General features: G+C 53.6%; 1 protein-coding gene across 3 annotated transcripts in view; it reads right to left on the reverse strand.

Moving 5' to 3' along the window:
- The window catches only part of RAB11FIP4 (RAB11 family interacting protein 4), a 103,678-nt gene that overhangs the window by 41,328 nt on the left and 45,524 nt on the right, over positions 1-16,826 (reverse strand). Inside the window, exon 1 of one of the 3 annotated variants that reach the window (XM_043903118.1) lies at positions 5,677-5,801. The exons of the other annotated variants lie outside the window; for them this stretch is intronic. The gene's annotated coding sequence lies outside the window, so the exon portion shown is untranslated. Of the gene's footprint in view, positions 1-5,676; positions 5,802-16,826 lie in introns of those variants that run through there. 3 annotated transcript variants of the gene reach the window in all.

Below are 16,826 nucleotides of genomic sequence, written 5' to 3' on the forward strand. Positions count from 1 at the left end.
CTGCGAGCTGCAACCATGAACCCCGCGAGCTGCAATCAGTGCCCCTAGAGCCTGTGCTTGGCAACAAGAGAAGACATTACAATGAGAAGCCTGTGCACCCCAATGAGAGTAGCCCCACTTGCAGCAACTAGAGAAAGCCCAAACATAGCAACAAAGACCCAGCGCAGCCAAAAAACTTTTTTAATTAAAAAAAAAAGTCAATGCCCAGGTTATATCTGATGGTAACTGAATCACAGTGGCTTGGGTAGGAGCCAGGCGGCAGCTGTTTTTAAAGATGCCCCAGGGGACTGCAGTGTAGCAAAGTTTGGGAACTATTTTGCCAAAGGCTTGTGACTACAGCGGGGGTTGAAGCCCAGGTGCAGGCGTCGTTAGCTCATTCATTCATTCCGTCATTCACTCACACATCTTCTATGTGCCAGACACTTTTCCTCGTGCTGGAGACACAGCTGTGATCAACGGTCTCAGTTCCTGTGGCCCCTGCTTTCAGGTGAGGAGAGTCAGACAAAAATCAATGAACGGATGATGTATGTGACATGTACTATGAAGGAAATAAAGGAAACCAAAGCAGGACAGAGACTCTGGGGGGTAGGGGACTATTTTCACGCTGGATTTAGACACTGACTTTTGCTTCAGGGAGCAGCTGGGCCCCCGCCCGCTGTCCCGGACTTTATCCTGCCGTCTGGGTAAAAAACAGCTTTCCCCGGACATTCCGCAAAGTCCTCCTGCCTTTGGCCCCTCACAGGGTGCACTGCTTACGTCTTTCCCTTAAGCTATCTCTTTAGGTGGGGCCTGGCATCTCTTCTGAAGTTCCTGAGATGGAATTTGAAAGGAGAGAAACAAGGAAATGAGAAAGACCTTTTTCAAATTCAGTTGCCCTCCTCCTAGATCGTGTCAGCTCTCAGCTCTGAAGAGACACCCTCTGCCCTAGTGAGTGCCTTGGCCAGGGGCTCTGCAACCAGAGAGAGACCACTTCCCCTGCAGCTTATTATTAATAGCAGCTAGTAGTCACATACAGATGTGAGAGTTGGACGATAAAGAAGGCTGAGTGCTGAAGAACTGATGTTTTTGAACTGTGGTGCTGGAAAAGACTCTTGAGAGTCCCCTGGATGGCAAGGAGATCAAACCAGTCAATCCTAAAGGAAATGAACCCTGAATATTCATTGGAAGGACTGATCCTGAAGCTGAAGGTCCAATATTTTGGCCACCTGATGCAAAGAACTGACTCCTTGGAAAAGACTGGGAAAGATTGAGGGCAGGAGGAGAAGGGGACAACAGAGGATGAGATGGTTGGGTGGCATCACCAACTCAATGGACATGAGTTTGAGTAAGCTCCAGGAGTTGGCGATGGACAGGGAAGCCTGGCGTGCTGCAGTCCGTGGGGTCGCCAAGAGTTGGATATGACTGAGCGACTGAACAACAATAGCTAACTATTGGAGATCCACTGTATGCCACTCATTTCTTCTCATTCATTTTACTCCAATCATCTTGTGTGAATGATGTACTGCACCTAGATTACAGATGAGGAAGCTGAGGCTTAAAAGGGTTAGTGCTATAGCCAGGGTGACAGAACCAAGATGCACACTCAGCCCAGGACTCCCAGCTGCCTCTCTTACTGCAAAAGCAGTTTATTGGCAGCAACTGAATGGCCTGAAATCAGCAGAAACTAGTTAATAAAGATGATAAAAGACTGAGCAAGTCAGGTCTCCTGCCCTTCTCCATCATTCTTGGGGCGGCATCCACTGTCCAACTCAGCATTACTTTAATCAGTTGCAGCTCTTACCTGGCCTCTGTGATGTGTCCCCATGCACCTCGTGATACGTCCTGGGGAGCGTCTTGCCCTTGAAGGTGGGATATTATCCTCCCTGCCTGGCTGACCACATGAGAGTGGAAAGCTGGCCACCCTTCTGGTGGGAACTCGGCTGCTGCCTCCTGCCCCAGAGACAAGCCCAAGGAGACGAGCCCTGATTTTTCCCTGGGTGCTACTGGATGAGAGAAGGATGCGGCCAGGGCTCCAGGGAGAGAGAGAGGGAGGAAATATTTGTTGCTTTCAAAAATGTATTTTGCAGAGTCCCCATCGCACTCTGAAAGCATAAAAAGGGCTTTGTGGTTCACTCAGCAGGCAAAACTCTTGGCTCCTCCTTGGAGATGTCACAGAGCATGTCAGGGGAGAGAGCCTGGGGGTTTCTTAAGGCTGTCCAGCTTTGGACAGAACCCCTTCTCACTGAACTAACAACAAAAGGACTCGGTGTTGTAAGGAACATACTTGGGAAAACAATGCAGCAGGCTCCTGGCACGCTCACACTCAGACACACAAACACACACAATAACATGATGTTAGTGTCTTCATTTTAAAGATAAGAATAGCAAACAGCTACAAAGTATTTCCTATGCACCAGGCTCTGTTCTAAGTGCTTCACCTGATATTCACTCATTTAACTTTCACAACAATCCGGTGGGGTAGGTATTATCCCCATTCTACAGATGGGGAAACTGAGGCTTAACGAGGTTACTCAAAGACATAAAGCCTATAAATGGAGAGTCAGAATTCAAACCCAGGGAGCTGACCCCAGAGACTGTGCACCAAAACAAAAGGAGGCTCAGATTTGTAACATCACCTCCTCAAAGCAATCATAGTGGAACCAAGATAATTTATTCATCCAGTCACTAGTTATTCAAACATTCACTGAGCAGAGACCACAGGCCAGCCACTGGGAAATATAAGAACAGGATGCAGAGTCCAGGGCTCACTGGTGCCAGAGCTGGACACCCAGGGCTGTGCGCCAAGGCAGGGGGTTAGCACTCAGGCATTAGCACGTGTGCACACTCGTGTGAGCTGGGTGTGTGAATCCCCAGAGAGGTCCTCCACTTGAGATGCTGGGGTCCAAACACTGCCTGGACTGCTGTGTCCTTGAGCTGCAGTTTCTGTATACGATGGGGTCCCGTGCCGGCTCTTTTCACCCCAAGCCTGGGCTCCTTTCTGAGCCCCACAGCTTAGCATCCGAGAAGCCCTCTCTCCTGGGTCATCCACCCCAACCCTCCCCAGAGTCATTCCGGAGGCAGCCTGCCCAGAACAGCTGCTCTCCAACAAGGTGGGGCCCCAGGCCCTCTGAGCACGCCCTCACCACGGGCCTGACTCCCTCCTCACAGCTCTGTGAGTCCTCCTTGCACCCCTGCTCTCAGCAGCAATTCAGACATGCCCCAGGGATGCTCTGGGGCCATTCATCTCAGGAATTCAGCCGCTCCTGAGAGGAACGGGCCTTTGAGACAAGCCTGGGAGTGGACGAATGTCACCTTACATCTTTTTTTTCAGGGCAGAAGGACATATCCTCAAGGGCTTGTAATTCCACTTGGAGAACACAGTCCCCCACAATTGTCTCCTCGATTATCTGGAGATGAGAAAACACCCCAAACCCACAACAAACAAGCCGGCCCGTGAATGCCAAAAGTAGGGCTGCGGGTTCTGCAGGATGAGAGGCTGGGTGCGGGGCTAGGAGACGGCGGGCGGCGGGCAGGAAGGTTTGGCAGGGTGGGGCAAGGCCAGGGCCAAAGGCGCACTTGGATCCACCCAGGCTGGGCCCGGCTGTCCCTGAACAAACAGGCTCATCTGGAGCTGGAAGCCGGCCTCCCTCTCAGACACACACACCTCGTTTGTGGCTTCTCTTCCAGGGCTGGGCTCAGCAACGGGAAACCAAAGGCCCTGGCCCCGGGACACTGAGCCAGTGTTCCTCCCACTTAGGGGAAAACCGCAGCCTGGGAGGGCGGGCCGAAGGGGCTGCCGTGTCCAGGTACAGACGCGGGAGGGGCGGCCCAGAGGAGGCCTTCGCAGGGGAGGGAGAGAGGGAATGCTCCCGGGCGCCCAGAAAAAGAAACCTTTCTTCGAGGCCCGGCCCCCTGCCCTCTCACTCGACCACAGGGCCACATTCTGGCTGGCCAGCCAGGTTCAAGCCCCAGCTCGGCTTCAAGCCGATAGCTGGTGTTCAAGTCGATTCCTGCCAGCCTCTGATCACATTTTCGATAACCAATCAATCCCTGACCTGGTTTTCCACGTGTTTAAAGACACCTTATTTGATGGATGGTGTTGACTCAGAGTGCTAAGTTCACTTCAGTCGTGTCCGACTCTTTGTGACCCATGGACTGTAGCCCGCCAGGCTCCTCTCTCCATAAGGATTCTCCAGACAAGAATATCAGGGTGAGTTGCCGTGCCCTCCTCCAGGGGATCTTCCCGACCCAGGGATCGAACCCTCATCTCTTAAGTCTCCTGCACTGGCAGGCGAGCTATTTCCACTAGTACCATCTATAATTCATGCTTGAACAAAGCTTACGCACCACGCATTTTCTCCATGAGGCATATCACAGCCTTCCCACACTCAGGAACATGAGGAGCACTTCAGTCCTACATGTGAGGGTCATTTTTAAACAGCAAAAGCTGCCCCCCTCCGCAAAAAAAAAAAAAAAAAAAAGAACAAAAACGCAACAATATGGCATGAAAAACACTGTTGAAGGGACACTTGTTTGCAGAATGAGATGAAAGTGAAGACCTCAGTTGGGCAACTCAAATTGTCATCTCCGAGCATGTCTGCCGATGAGCACGAAAATGCTGCGGGGATTTTGGGGATTACAAATAAATTTTAGCAAGTAAGCAAATCTGCAACCATGGAATCTAAGATATGAGGATCGACTGTGTCTGTGCTATAGGGTGACCGAGGGACGGGGAGGGAGGTGGGTGTTAAGTGAAATAACTCGCGAAGAACACTTGGAGGTGTGGACCAGCGGCACGGTGGCGAACGCATCCGACCACTCAGGGTACTTAGCACAGTGATAGTGCCACACCTGTCTGTAGGGTTACCACCTCTATCACCTGTTGAACAGGTGATCGATACCTCTGTGGCTCCCTCTGCTTGGAATGTCATTCCTTGCACTTTCTCCAGCTCAGGAAGCCCAGAGGCCAGGGTTTCAAGTTAGTTTGGGGCTGGGTTTGGATCACATCTTCGCCACTGGCAGCTGGGAGCCCTGAGGCCAAGTCGGGTCTCCTCCTTACCATGCAGCACTGCCTCCCCCTTGCTCACCTGCAGCTGATGATCGCCTCATAGAAGCAACCAGAAGAGACCCTACTCCTGATCCCTCCGCGAGTCTGCACACCCACCTGTGCAGGTCCCGCTTGCCTTCGATCTGCTGCAATGCCTGGTTCACAGAGGGACCCTTCTCCTTGGATCCCGGACCCCCTCCCTTGAAGGTTCTTTGTCCCTGCAACCACCCGCAGCCCCAGACACTCCTTGTGTCATCAGTGTCCCCTTCGAAATGTCTTTCTCTCCATACGAGATTATGCCCTGGCTTTGAAAATCCCTCCCGAAGCTCCGCAGGGCAGAAATGAATAAACCAGAGACACGTGGGTCCTCACCTCACCGCAGCATTTGACCCCGTGGGACACACTCCTTCACCTTCTCAGCCTGGCTTCTTGTATGCCTGCCTTCCTGGTTTCCTCTCCAGGACTGACTTCTCCTTTTCCTGGGGCTCCCAGAGGTTTACGTCCAGCTTGGACCTCTCCCCCGAGGTCCCGACTGTCCGTGGAGGAAGTTTACTGAGGGGCGAGTTAGGGGTCGACCCGGAGAGGGCACGAGGGAAGCAGGATGGAGCAGAGGGAGAGGGGAGTATAAGGCAGTTGTAACGAGGCCTCACCTGACCCTGCAGGTGCTCTGGAGCTGGACGGTCCTTCAGTGTTGTCTCCAGAAGAGGCCAGGAAGGGACTTCCCTGGTGATCCAGTGGTTAAGACTCCATGCTCCCAGTGTAGGGGGCCCAGGTCCAATCCTTGGTCAGGGAACCAGATCCCACATGCTGCAACTAAAGAGTTCACATGCCTCAACTAAAGATCCTGCATACTGCAACGAAGATGCAAGACGGAAGATCTCGCATGCCTCAACTAAGACCCGGCACAGCCAAATAAGTCAACAAAAAGGTGTTGAGCAGCTAAACAGAGTGGGTGGCTCACTGTAGGTGCTTAAGGAGTGCTAGTCCCCATCCTACCCCACTCCGGACTACCTACTTCCTTCCAGTGGGTCCTGAGAGCTATGTTTCATCCATTCCCCGCTTCTGCTATGCCTGTCAATCCTAGGGAGAAGCTTATTCCTCTACTATGGTTTTCTGAACCCAATACTTGGGCTCCTCCTCCCCTACTTGTTTTTTGAACTGTGAGCTTTGTCTTAACGGTTTGAGTGCATCTTGTGCCTCACACTGTGAGCACCTCCAGGCCTCCAAGGTAACAAGTAACAGAGCATCAATGACCCCTGCAGGAACAGATGCACCAAGTGGGTAGACCAGAAAGCCAGGACAGGGCTGGCCATGGGAACTGGGTCTGGAGAGTTGTACTAATGATGCAGATGCATGAGAATGTCAGGAAGGCTTTCCCAGTCTGGGAGACTGAATGCTCTTGGAGTCTGATATCCCAGGGAGGTCACAGCTGCTTTGGTGGTAGCAGTAGTCTGACCTCTGAGAAGGTCATGAGGTCACATGAGCCTACAAGGGCATCTGTGCATCTATGTCAACCACGTGGTGTAGCTGAAAGAGCTGGGATGGTAGAGGTTTGAATCCCAGCTCTGCCACTGAGTACATATGTATCAGCTAAGGAAGACTTCTCCTACTTGAGCTCCATTCTCTGGCCTCAGAGTTGATGAGGAGATGGAACAAGATAACCTTTGTTTACCTTCTAGTTGGACCTTGGTCACTGTGTCAGCCTGCCTTCCAGATGGACGTGCATAAATTGGAGTAATAAGAATTCTTTTCTTCTTTTCATATCTCACGAGAGAACTTTCTTTACATTCCAAGTCACATGATTTCATTTTTCTCTCCCCTAGAGATCATCCTTGTGGCTCAGCTGGTAAAGAATCCACTTGCAATGTGGGAGACCTGGGTTCGATCCCTGGGTTGGGAAGATGCCCTGAAGAAGGGAAAGGCTACCCACTCCAGTATTCTGGCCTAGAGAATTCCATGAACTGTATAGTCCATGAGGTTGCAAAGAGTCGGACACGACTGAGCGACTTTCACTCACTCAGAGATCACCTGACACACCTTCCACTTCTCATATCATCACCATCCCATTCGGAATCGCCTATTTGTGTGATTAACTGGGGCTTCCCAGGCAGCAGTAGTGGGTAAAGAACCTGCCTGCTGATGTAGGAGGCATAAGAGACACAGGTTCCATCCCTGGGTCGGGAAGATCCCCCGGAGGAGGGCATGGCAACCCACTCCAGTATTCTTGTCTGGAGAATCCCACGGACAGAGGAGCCTGGCGGGCTATAGTCCACGGGGTCGTAAAGAGTCGAACACGACTGAAGAGACTGAACACACACTCATGCACAGGATTAACTGATGTCTTGGTTGCCCATCCCAGACTGAGAGTGTTTTGACTCCAGACCTCAACACAGCGCCCAGCCCATCGAGAGCACTATTAGATGAACTAATGAGCACATCTTCAGCACCAAGGGTGGGGCTGCAGGCATTAACACTGCACACACCTAATGCTCACGACAACCCTGAGAGCCGGTAAGAGGGCCTCACCCTGTGCCAGGCACTGTAGGAGCTCTATACACATTAGCTCACTTGACCCTTCACAGCCCTGCCAGGTAGATGTGTACCCACGAAGCTAATAAAGTTAAATGTCTAAGATCCTCATGTGCTCGGGAGGGGCCCTGCCAGTGTGTTCAGGCGGTCACGTGCTCTGTAAAATTTGCACAAGGAAGCTATATCAAGATCCTGAAGGATGACTCCATACATTCTAAGAGCTTCAGGTCCCACAAAATCTGGATGCTTCAGAGCAGAGTCACTACTTTTCCCATTTCAGAGATGAGAAAACTGAGGCTCAAAACCATTATGTAACCTGCCCAAGGGCATTCAGAGCCAGGATCTGGATGCAGGCCTGCCTCCCAAGCCCTTCCACTCTTCTGCAGACCTCTTGAATCTAAGAAACGAAGCCCTGGACAGTAGTGACACGTGTCTGCCCAAGGGCACCTTGGCACCTATGGGATCTGAGCAGAGGGAGGAAGGGAAGGAGGAAGGAAAGGAGGGAAGGAGAAGCTCTGATCAGAAGGGTCCCAAGTTCAGAGCCCTGGGCCCCTGCATTTGGCAGCAGAATCCTGGTTAATCCAACTGTCTCCTTCATCCACCCCCTTGTGACCCAAATCCACTGGTTGCCTTTCCAACTTCTGGAAGCACTGACAGCAAACTGCCATGAGCCAGCGCAGTTCACCCCAAATAAACCTGCTCTCCAGCCCCTTCCCCTTCCTGGGCCCCTCCACCCGCGCGGCAGGGCCCAGCCCGTCTCGAATGCCAGGCTGAGGCAAACAAGAGCTGGCACACTCTGCCCTTGAGGGCAGCCCTCCCCTGGCTGCTTTGCAAAGGGCCGGTTTCAGCCGCCCAGGCATTCAGTTACCTTCATTAGAATGGGCCCTGAGAGCTGGCCGGGCCCTGACCGCTCAGGGCAGATTCTATCCCAGCGGAGATGAAAGAAGAGCAAATAAGCCGTAATGGAGCCACCAAGAGGGAGAGGGGTGGGCGGCGGAAAGAGCGGGCAAGGCGCCTGCCAGGCCCTCGGCAGGCTTGAATGGCCCCTCTCTGTTCCTGAGGTCTCGGGACAACCAGAGAGGTACTTTGGGGCCATTTCTGAAGGTGGGCACCAGCCAGATGCTAGACCAAACTTCCCAATTCCAGCGGAACCACTCAAATGAGAATGAAGGCAGAGAAAGACTACAGGGTGGTGGGCGGTGGGCTAGAGGGGCGCTGTGAAGTCCTTTCCAAACGCCAGAAGGCTCGAGGCAGAGATTCGGTTTAAGGACATCTGGACTTTACTTTCCGTTTGGCTGCACTATGTGGCATGTGGGATCTTAGTTCCCTGACCAGGGATCAAACCCACGCCCCCTGCATTGGAAGCGTGGAGTCTTAACCACTGGACCACCAGGGAAGTTCTTAACTCTGCTTTCCTTCCCAGACAAGAAAGTGGCACCAGGACCAGAAGAGCTGATGCTTGAAAGCATGCTCTTAGACCAAAATGCAGAGGTTTGAAGTGCAGTTTGTATCAGAAATTGAAAGTAAGCTTTCAATTGAGTATAAGTGAGTATTGCCATAACAAAAATTGAGGTTTCAAGATCGAGGGTGGCAGCAGCTTCTGTCCCAGTGAGGGAATTCACGGGCAAAGGTGGCTCCGTCTGGGGCTAAAAGAACTGATAACCAAGCCTAACCCGAGGTGTGCGATGAGGGGTTGGAAGGGCAGGGATGGGGGTGTTTTCCTTGGCCAATCTGTAACCCACCACCAGAACTGCAGGTGGCTGGCAGGGCTGGGGAGGCTGTGGACACCCAGGCAGCTATTGTGTAGGACAAGCATTGAAGCCCCAACCAACTCTGCTGCATAATGGCTATGTGACCTTAGGACAGTCTCTTAACCTCTCTCAGCATAATTTACCGAGCCTGTAAAACAGGCATAAACAGTGACGTTTCTATGGACTTTACTATGTGCTAGATACCAGCCTAAGCACTTTATTTGTACTAACTCATCGAATCCTCACAACACCTCAGGAGGGAAGCTTCATTTCCTCAACCTACAGGTGAGGAAACAGAGGCACCAGTGGATGAAGAGACGTGTTGAGGACCCACAACCCGGGGCTTCCCTGGTGGTCTAGTGGTTAAGACTTCACCTTCCAATGCAGGGGGTGCAGGTTCAGCCCCTGGTCAGGGAGCTAAGATTCCCATATGTTTCTCTGCCACAAAACCAGAATATTAACAACAGAAGCAATACTGTAACAAATTCAATAAAGACCTAAAACAATAAATGAATAAAAGGACCCACAACTAGAAGTGGCAGATGTGGGATTCGCTCCCAGGCTGCCTGGATCCAGGGTGCATGTATTTATCCGTGACAGGACCCTGCCTCTGTCCCCTTCCCCTGGGACACACTCTTGGCAGCTGTACCACGGAGGTGGTGCCTTCTGTGATTCGGGGTTTGGATTTTGATGCCCGAGAGGAGCGGGGAGGCCCAGAGCTCAGGTCTGGGGCTTTGGGACCAAGGGGGACCCAGTGATTCCAAACCTTGATCAGACGAGCTTGCTAAGGATGCAGATCCCTAGGTCCGCCCCAGCTCCTGAGTCAGGCACTGGGGCCCAAGACTCTGCATTTCCCACCGAAACACCGGCTAGGGGGTGAGGTCTCCAGAGCACTACCCTGATTCCTCTGTGGCTGCAGCCATCATAGGAGGCAGGGGAATGACCTCCCGACCCAGAGCCAGGAGAACTAGGATCCAGCCCAGCCCCACTCGCAGCTGGGGAAGTCCAGGGCTGCAGATGGTCTGTCTCCCCATCTCTAAGACACAGCATCGTACAAGACAGCCTCCGGGAGCCCTGCCCTCTGAGATGCTGTGACTCTGAGCCTGTGTGGCCCTGGCTGAGAAGATCTAAACCCGCCCACCCCACCCCGCTCCTCTGCTCTTGGTAACAAGGCTGCAGAGCTAACGTTTCCTTTTGATTCTGGGCTCCCAGAGGGAGGGATAAAAATAACCGTGACAGTGACAGCTGCTCGGTCGTGAGTGGGCCCATGCAGTGGGAAGCGTGGCACCAAGCGTGGCCAACTTCTGCTTGATGAGCCCCGCAAGGCTGGGGAGTCCCCCACGCGGGGAGCACAGGTCTCCCCAGAGCCACCACACACACATGTAGGGGACGGCAATTGAGCCCGTGTGTCTGGCAGAGGAGAAGAAAGGTATGTGCCTTCGGGCCTGGGCCCCAGAGGTTCAGGGTGTGCTGCTGGGGACAGAGACTGGTGTTCCCGAAACCCCCGGGGCCACGCCAAGTGACGCTGAGCCCTCAGCCACCCCAACGCTCTCTGGTGCCCACACTGCTAGGCCCGGCCTGCGGCTCTCTCCCCTTCATCCCACTCAACCCGAGCACTCCTGGAGCCAGCAGGTAATTGTGCCCAGGTTACAGATGAGGAAACTGAGGCCCGAGACGCTGCCGGGTGAGTGTGAGCAGCACAGCTGATGGGTGGCAGGGCTGGGGCTCAGACCCTGCCCGCCTGGAGTCCGCTGCTCTCCATGAAGCTGAGCGGCCTCCCAGCGTGTGTTCATCACACAAGAGGACGAGGTCCCAGTGTGTTAACCCAGCGGGCCCCAACCTCTCTGGCACCAGCGACTGGTTTCGTGGAAGACAATTTTTCCACGGACGGGGGCGGTGGAGGAAGGATGGTTTCAGGATGATTCAAGCGCATTATATTTATTGTGCTCTTTGCTTCTATTATTATCACATCGGCTCCACCTCAGACCATCAGGCATTACTAGATCCCGCAGACTGGGGAACCCTAGGTTAACATGTCTAGCTTTGGTGGATTTAACTTTCTTGGATTCAGGGTTGATTGGCTGGAGTCCTGAGCCAACAGCCAACAAAGCAAGATCAGAGCAGGGGTGGGCTTACTGATCAGTACCCAGCCGAGGCTTTGTTTAGAGGACCGAGGGGTGGAGGTAGCACCTCTAAATGCCAGGGAAGGAAGTGTTGGGTCAGGCTTTGCAACCAGTCAGCTCTGGGACCCTAGGACGGTGCCCTGCTCCCCTGGGCCTCCTTGGGGCGGGTCCAAGGCCTTCACTGCTTCCCTGCATATTTCCAAGCTGATACCCCAGACCCTGTCTGCTGTGCACCCACCCACGCACCGGCCAGGGCCACCCGGGCTTACGCCCTTCCTCACCAAGTCCTACTGACAAACACAAGCAATAACACAGCTTAGGGATCCATCGATAAGACTGAGAACCATGATTTCCCAAACTTCTCTGCACATTAAATCTTTGTAATGAAGAGCATTACAAACTCTTCACATCCAGGACTTCCCAGGTGGTACAGTGGATAAGAATCCCCCTGCCAATGCAGGGGACATGGGTTCAATCTCTGATCTGGGAAGACCCCACATCCCACATGCCGTGGAGCAACGAAGCCCAAGTCTGCCTGCTGCAACTTCTGAGCCCACGTGCTACAATGAATGAAGCCCGCGCGCCTAGAGCCTGTGATCTGCAGCAAGAGAAACAACCGCGATGAGGAGCCTGCGCACCGCAACCAAGAGCAGCCACTGCTTGCCACAGCTAAAGGAAGCCTGTGCAAAGCAATGAAGACCCAGTGTAGCCGAAAATAAATAAATACAGAGATAAGTTAAATTAAAAAAAAAAAACAACTCTCTGCAACAGGCCAAACATCAAGCCAGTGAAATCCAGACCTGGGAGTGGGACCCAGGCATCAGCACAGCTTAAATTCCCCGGGTGATTCCAAGCTCAGTTGCAGGGACCTCCAGGCGCACATCTCAGGCTTTGGGGAGCATGTGAATGAGCCACCTGGAGTCTTGCTAAAACGCAGATTCTGACCCAGCGGTCCGGGTTCAGCCTCAGAGCCTGCAGAGTCCTCAGTCAGGCTCCTGTGCGCCCTCCCCGGACCACGCTCTGAACAGGAAGGACCTGGAGTCTGGGCGACAGCGGTCCCCACAGCGTGCTCCTGAGGGGAGGACAGGGTTCCCCAGACAAGCCTTGTCACCCTCTTTGACGGTCCTGAAGGAAAGCACCATGTCAAACTGAGGAGTCCAACACCCATTTCTTTCTTTTCTTGCTGCATGTGGGATCTCGGTTCCCTGACCAGGAATCGAACCTGCATCCCCTGCATTTGAAGTGCAGAGTCTTAACCACTGGGTCACCAGTGAGGTCCCCCATTGATTTCTGATTGGCTGTTAGGCTCGTGGCGTTGCCAGGTTTCCTAGTGATGGTTCTTATCTGTGCATCTTAGGGGTCGGCTGAGCGGTCTTTGGGGAGGATGGAGGTGTGGATGGCATTTGATCTGAGTCAAGGCTTGTGTGTGGGGAGGGGGCTTTCTGCTTCACCCGCACACCTGCTCCTCTGTGGCAAATGGCCTTAAGGTACTTATCAGACAGGTGGGGATGGGGAGCTGGGGGTGGGGAGTCGGGAGGCTGGGGATGGTGGGGGTGTGAGGTGGGTGAGGGGGCCGCGTCACCCTGGCTGCAGTGGGTGGAGGTCTGTGGGCAGTGAGGGTCTGTGGGGGGGTGTGGGTAGGGGACCATGGGTGCGGGGCTCTTGGTGGCGGGCGGGGGGGCTGTGGACCGTGAGGGCTCAGCACGCCACCCAGCGTTTACAGCGGAGAGTTGTTCTCTACTAGTCATGTGTGATCGCTCCTGTGAAGTGAGACGAAAAAATACACAATTTTGTTTCCATGAAAAAATAGTCCTGGAGAGAAAGCCACCTGCTAGTCATGGAAAGCGAGAAAAAAATAAAGCGGTCCAAGAACTTCCTGGTTCTTTGCCAGACAACAGAAGTGAAGTCGTAATATTTATAGCTACCCGTGTTTCCAGGGCTCCGCTCGCTGTCAGGCTCCACGACATCCTAACCAACGCCTCCGGCTCCGACTCCATCTCCCTGAATCTTCACAAGTCTGAGGAAGAGTGTACCAGGCTGTGCCCATTTCACAGACAAGGAAACTGAGGTTCGGAGACATGACAGGATGTACCCAAAGTCTCACTAGGAATGGGACAAGCTGGGATTCAGACCCAGGTCTTTCTGACCCCAAAGTCCATGCTCTCAAGGCAAAGCTGTGCGCCTCCTTCCACAGACAGCAGACACTGCTTACTTACCACAAGGCCGGGTCCTTGTGGTAAGCATTTTAAATGTTGTGTTTTTTCTTTTTAAGCAACGACAACAACACAGGCTTGGTGAGCCAAGACACCAAATATGAGTCTCCAACGTGCTTACTTCTGCACTAGACCCAAAGATCACTTTCTCAGCAGACTCCAAACCCGAACTTGAAGTGCCCCACGCCACACCCCACGTCGATATCAGCACACTGATCCGGCCCAGCTCAACCTGAGCCTGTGCTGGGAGGCAGCTGGGCCACCCATCTTGCCCAGAATTTCCTCCCTCCATCAGGGGCACCTGAGAGGCCTGGGAGAGACTGGAAAGATGGCAAGAGCACTGTGGCCATCACCAGCTTCTGGGCCACTCTGGGTCCTTCCATCCTGAGCCCCACCCTGTGCCTGGCACCAAGCAGGCTCTGGGAACCTCCAGAGGGTGCAGTGAAGTGCCAACCCCTCCTCTGCCTAGAACAACAGAGGAGCCTGGTGGGACAGAAGGACCCCACAGTCAGACAGAGGTGTCAGGGCCATGGGGGAGGGGTTGGTGTGGGAGAGGGAGAGGCTGCTTCCAGTGGGGGTGGGGAGAGAGGCCTGGGAAAGGTTCTGGGGTGGCAGCTGAGCTATCCCCTAAATGCTTAGGGCAGCTGACAGAGCAGAAGGGAATCCTAGGGGAGAGAACAGCAGCGGCAAAGCCTGGGAGTCAGGAGGGCAGACAGTGTTCAAGAAATCCAGGGTCAGTCAATCAAACACAAGCAGGGAGGCTGCAAAAAGGTTTTGATTGGAATGACCACACATTTACCAGGACCTAGGAGGTGCCAGACACTAGAACAGAGATGAGTGACAGATAGCCTTTGGCATCCCGAAGCTCAGAATCTAGTGATAAAGAAAACTATAACCCAAACATCTTATCCTTGATTTACAAATGGAGATGCTGGTCCCAGAGCCATTAAGTGATTTGCCCAAGATGATACAGCCCATCGATCTCAGAAGCAGGACTCCTCTCGTGGGGCCCTGCACAGCTGGAGGGCACGTGTAGATTCTGGCAGCTGGCTGAGGGGAGAAGAGACTTGAAGAAGGATAGGACTCAAGAGGTGACACAAGGGACAGGGGGCAGGAGACACCAGAGGAGGCCAGCTGCAGCCAGGAAGTCAACAGACAGGTTGTTGCAACAGTCAGACAACCATGATGAGGCCCAGGACCAGGACTACCATGTTCAGTTGCACAGGTTGTGCACTGCACAACTCCCAGAGGCGCCATTCAGTCCCCTTCGAAGTTATGTAGCACAGTGACCCTCCTAGTAGACAGAGGGTCCAGACTCACACATGATGGTGTATGCTGCCACCAGCCTTGTGGTCCCCGAGTAAACAGTTGCTGACCAAACCCCACACTGTTATCATAAGGCCACATTCTGCTTCCTCTGGGGAAGCAGTGGCAGCCACGCCCCAAACACATCTCAAACCACACTCCGGGGTACCCACAGGGCCCGTCAGTTCCACATTTCTGTAACAAAGATGCTGATGCACAAAGGGTTCCCAGAGCAAAGAAGACTGGCATCGGCCTCCACCTCTGGCCCTAGAGGTGCACGGGAGCATTCTGAAGGCTCCCTGCAGCCGAGAAGGCAGCTCATTTTTTCTTGACGTGTTTCCCAGACCCCCACGCAGAGGAGCTCTTTTCTTTCTTTTTTTTTGGAGTGGGGGACAGCCACGCTGGGTCTTTGTGGCAGCACGCAGGCTTCTCTTGTTGTGGCTCTTGGGCTCCAGAGGGTGCAGGTTCAGTAGTTGTGGCCCTGCAGCATACGGGATCTTGGTTCTCTCACCAGGAATCGAACCCATGTCCCCTGCATTGGAAGGTGGATTCTTAACCACTGGACCACCAGGGAAGTCCCGAGGAGCTCCTTTCTGAGAAGCACCTTTTAACAGTCTCAGCACAGCCTCGCACGGGTAGGTTCGGCATGACCTGCTGCCTTCACCAACCAAAAGGCTCTAGGATCCTCTATGTGTGGGTGGTACTAGTGGTAAAGAACCCGCCTGCCAAAGCAGGAGACACAAAAGATGCAGATTTGATCCCTAGGTCGGGAGGATCCCTTGGAGGAGGTCATGGCAATGCACTCCAGTATTCTTACTTGGAAAATTCCATGGACAGAGGAGACTGGCAGGCTACAGTCCATGGGTTGCAAAAGAGTCAGACACGACTGAGCACCAACGCTACTGATATTACTGATGTGCAGGTCAGAGGTCACTTCAGAGCGCCCAACGAAGTAGGAGTGGCTGGGGGAATTCTTCTGCCTCCTCTCCCCAGCCCAGCCTAACCCTCATCCCCCAAACTTCATTTCTTTCTCTTTTTTTTTTTTGAGTAAAGATTGTCCTTCAGCAATGGAGATATTTCAAACAAGTTACCTTTGGTCCTAAGAAAACCTCTCTGGTCCTTTCTCCCAGACCAGGGTCAGGGAAGTGAGGAGAGGCCTGGGAAACTCGAGAAGCCTCAGGAAAAGTGGACGCAGAGCTGGCTATCTGCGGGACCGGGGGCCAAACAGGTGCAGATTCAAGTCCTGGCTCTGCACACTGCAGTCCTGAGACCGTGGGCAAGCTACTTAATTGTCATCTGTGCCTCAGCTTCCTCACCAGTAAAATGGGTGTAATGGTACCTCCTTGGCAGGGTTGGTCTGAGTAGACAGGAGGGGGTAGTGATGAGAGATTAGATAAGAAAACAGCCTTTGCAGGTTTGACATTCCATCCCTCCTGCCCCAGCCCTGCCCTTGTATCTGGTTCCTGCCAAGATCTGGGGCCAACTCCAAGTGATAGGAGAGATCAGAGGGCCAGAGAGAGATGGGCTGGAGAGAGACCAGAGAGAGAAGGAGGGGAGAGAGAAAAGACAGGGCATCCCGGCACAGACAGGACAAGTTGAGAGAGGAGGCATCCTGGCAGCGGGGCGGGGGGAGGTCCGGCCCGCCAGCAGGCAGAAGGGGGCCCTGCCCGGCCCGGCTCCCACTCCTAGGCTGCAGCCTTGCTGCTCCCTCTGGGTCTGTGTCCTTCCCCCACCTCCCCACCCTCTCCTCCTCCTTGCCCCCAGGAGAGGGGGTGGGTGGGAATCGGCAGTGCTGGCCTGGAGTCAGGCACCTTCTAGAGAAGGGGGAGGGGGTGGGGGAGCTAGGGACCCCTCAGGAAAGGGGGCAGGGGCCACGGCC

Source organism: Cervus elaphus, chromosome 5 (assembly GCF_910594005.1).
Source record: "Cervus elaphus chromosome 5, mCerEla1.1, whole genome shotgun sequence".
NCBI lineage: Eukaryota > Metazoa > Chordata > Mammalia > Artiodactyla > Cervidae > Cervus > Cervus elaphus.